General features: G+C 38.7%; 1 non-coding gene across 1 annotated transcript; it reads right to left on the bottom strand.

The window, feature by feature from the left end:
• Positions 1-2,361: 2,361 nt before the first annotated feature.
• Positions 2,362-2,435, bottom strand: TRNAT-AGU (transfer RNA threonine (anticodon AGU)). The gene has a single exon. It is a non-coding gene; the product is annotated as a tRNA-Thr (tRNA).
• Positions 2,436-2,945: the final 510 nt, after the last annotated feature.

The raw sequence follows: 2,945 nt of genomic DNA, 5'->3' as shown, positions 1-2,945 counted from the left end.
GATTAGAAAGGAATAGGTCTGAAATTGTCACGATATTGATTTTTCTTTTCTTTTCCTTCAAAATTTTTTAATAATATGTATTGAATGGTTTGTGTACGTTTCCACGGATGAAAATAATTGGCATCGATGAATTTCTGTTTGACATGAAAAGGGATAAGACTATATCTTCGCCATATGGGATATATATCATACTAGTATAACATGTTTTTGTATTGGCAAATCATTATTGCTGTCATTAACATGACTATGTATGGAGACAGTAGTGTTAAATGGAAAATTAGTTTGTATTGATATTCTTATTCCTATGTTATTCATCATTTTTCTTTCTCATTTTTAAATTGATTAAATCCAAAGCAGCAAGAAATTTCGGGGACGTTGTTGAATCATGAAAGAGAGATGAAATAAATATATACTTTGTTTTTTCTCCGACAAGAAGGTTTGGAAATGGATCATTCAATAATTCCGATCCAAGGGAAGAACAAATTCTATTACGAATTTAACTGCAGCAACTATTTTTTTACACAGTTTTCATTCCTTTCCGTCCATTTTTTTAAGATAAGGAAACCTTTCATTATGACATATTATAATTAAGCTGATGGTTCTACAAGCAGGGAACGCTCACAATTATTATACATAAATCAGCCCTCATTAGCATTATTTATAAAAGTATAAACAAGTACTCCATGAAGTGCAATCGCAGATATGCCCCCCACCTAGACCAGGGCATCGGGCCTGCCCAGTAAGAACCGGGTCCGAGCCAGCCCGATGTCCGAAACTCGAGTCCGGGCCCGATGTCTAAAACCCAAGCCCAGGCCCGGCCTGGTTACAATAAAAAAATTTATTTTTTAAAACATAAAATATATTTTTAATAATAAAATATTATTTAAAAGATATCGGGCCGGATCGAGCCCCAATCGGGCAGGCCTGAATTTTCTGGCACAGACCCGGGTCCGTACCAAACCAGGTACCGGGTACCCGCCGGCGGCTTGGCGCCCAGGTCTAACCCACCCCGTGTAAAGAACTATCTTCTCCACTCGGTCTTAAAACAATTAGCTTAATGGGAGAGTTGATACCTCTTATGGGTATGTGAGTGAGAGGTTAATAACTCACTGCTTGAAAAAAAAAAAGTCATTTTCCCTCCTCCAGGATCTTAAGATGCAACGGTATAGTATCTACAGGCTAGACCTGGGTGTGTATTTCAACTTAGGTACTATAGTCACTTAAGATGCAACGGTATAGTATCTACAGGAATCATGTTCTAGACCTGTTTCTTTACAAACGTTGAGCCGGATCAGCTAGGCTATGTCCCTTGTAGTTTCTCAGTTAACAACAAATAAACTCATGAATCCTCAACTAACAGTGAACTACAGCTTCACCCATGAGAGTAAACCTTTGATTTTGCTCACTCATGTACTAATGCTTTTTACTTCTAAATCTGTCGTAGCAAGAATCGTTCATAAATTTTTCAATGTTCTTTTTAATGCCAAGAACTAGTGTCCCAATTTGGGGAAAAATGGTGTGAGAGATTGAAGTTTCCACAACTTTCCTTTTCAATTTAATTAATCAAATTTTCAATAAGTTCTGCCCCGAAGAGGGCACAACCCTTTCCCCTGCATAGACTAGAAAGAGAGAGAGAGAGAGAGAGAACAAGAAAAACAAGAGGAAGAAATGGCTTTCAATAATATGCAGCTAGGTAGTGATTAGTTACGATGATATTTACAGTAAATTTTGGTAAAATGGAAGTTATAGACAGACAAACTGCATCGTTGATATGTGCGGAGTTATTTTTTCACCAATCTGAATCTTGATCCATTTAATCAGGTAAAAGAAAAAAAAAAGGTCCTGGTGGCAACAAGACTCAAAATTGCAGTGCCATGGTAGAGTGGGAACCCTGCGTAAGTCAAAGACCTTATAAAGGTCCAATTACCTGATTATATGTAAATGTCAAATTTTATGCCTACTGGATCCGAAGTAAATTTTGGAATTCAACTCTAGATCTAAGCCCATTCCAATTTAAAGAGATCTGGTTCGGCCAGACTCAGACAGCACTAAATCCAAAATCCAAAAAGGAGTCTAACCCATTATATCCTCGATTCCCAAGCAACATCGGAGGGAAGAAAAATTCTAAGAAAATACAAGGAAGTAGATGCATAGGCCGAGTTGAACGGCAGTTGCGTTATCCAAGCACGTGAGAACTGAGCTGGGTTAGTCACTGAACTGAACAGGATTTAGGTTGAGAGTATGTTTATCAAGGGAAGGAACCGAAGGTTTAAAACTTTACATAAGAACGGGCCTTGAGTAGGCAGCCAGATCCACGAGCAACTAGGTGACAGGAAGCATGGACTAAAAGGAAAATATAATTGCTTTCATTGAGATTCGAACTCAAGACCTCCCGCTTACTAAACGGGTGCTCTAACCAACTGAGCTATGAAAGCAGGCTGTGATATAGTCTTTTTAATTATTTTTCAAAACTGTATTGGTCTTTCCCAGGGGCTCCTTCGCCGTTGATTATGTGGCAGGTTCCTCTTTCACAGTATCGATCCGTTGCTTGAGGATGGACTTGGGACTGCAAAATACTCTTTTTTCCAGAGAAGGTCTGTGTTAGTCACTGGGTTCCTGGAGTAGGGGCATCACAGTTGGGTCCATGAAGTTGAACCAACCAATAATGTATATAAATGGGGGGTTAGTGAGCCAAATTAGGGATATTACTGGAAGACATGAACGAAAAGTTGAAGATCACGATAGAATAATACTGGCGGATGCAAGTCATGCTTGAAAATTTTCTCAGGAAGAAGACAACACAAGTTTTTGTTTTACTGAGAGCAAGATTCCCATAACTCTGGAAATTGTTCCTGGTAGATTAAAAAGGGTACGTAGATGCGCTAGAATGTTCAAAAGCTGAGTATCAAGAGGGTGACGTTTCCCCTCTTCGAGTGATCAGCTAT

The sequence above is a fragment of the Nymphaea colorata genome, chromosome 4 (assembly GCF_008831285.2).
Source record: "Nymphaea colorata isolate Beijing-Zhang1983 chromosome 4, ASM883128v2, whole genome shotgun sequence".
In the NCBI taxonomy this organism is placed as follows: Eukaryota; Viridiplantae; Streptophyta; class Magnoliopsida; order Nymphaeales; family Nymphaeaceae; genus Nymphaea; species Nymphaea colorata.
Note: the sequence above shows the minus strand (reverse complement) of the source record. Positions and strands in the feature narration are given on the sequence as shown.